Consider the following 794-nt stretch of genomic DNA (forward strand, 5'->3'; position numbering starts at 1 on the left):
TTTTCTCTGTCCTGTTTTAACTATTTAATTTTCTTTATCATACTGTGGCAAAGGCGGTCAAATTGATAGCATTTATAAAACTAATATCTAACTATTAAATAGACTACGCCACCCAGAATAACCTTATCAAAAAGGCACATAGGTTCGCTACCAAGACAGGGTGAGCATGGAGACGTGGACATAAAGAAAAGCACTTTATTGGAATACAAGTTAAAACTACACCAAACATTAATTCTACACAAGGTCTCGATCACCAAAACACAATTCCAAATTATACATACAGATACACAAAAAAATAATAGAAAGTAAAGGAGGTGACCAGCAGGAGTTCTCAGCCTTCCACCCAACTCGAAAATAAGAAAACACACTTGTGAAAGTACAGCAAACTTATTAAAATCACAACACTCTGTGTACACACCAATACATTACAACCACAGCTGGGCTCTCCCACTATACAAATTGACTAAAAAAAAAAAAAAATTTTTTAAATTAAAAAAAAAATTTTTTTAATTAAAAAAAAAAAACACAAAATACAGAAAACAAAAACACAGATAGTCAAATATCTGCTCAAGGAAACAAATAACACACACACACCGTAACCAAGATGAGACCCAGGCAAAACAGCAGCGCCGTCACAGCAGTGGATGTATCCTGCCCCAAACTAACAAAAATCACAGAAACCCTTGCACGTGCAGTTACCTGCCGAACATGGAAAAGTGAGTTACTCACAATACACTGAGAATTAAAAACAAGGACACTCACAATTATACATACCGCGGGAGCGTTATGGCGGC

This window comes from Sinocyclocheilus rhinocerous, unplaced genomic scaffold, assembly GCF_001515625.1.
Source record: "Sinocyclocheilus rhinocerous isolate Xijiao unplaced genomic scaffold, SAMN03320098_v1.1 scaffold3802, whole genome shotgun sequence".
Lineage (NCBI taxonomy): Eukaryota > Metazoa > Chordata > Actinopteri > Cypriniformes > Cyprinidae > Sinocyclocheilus > Sinocyclocheilus rhinocerous.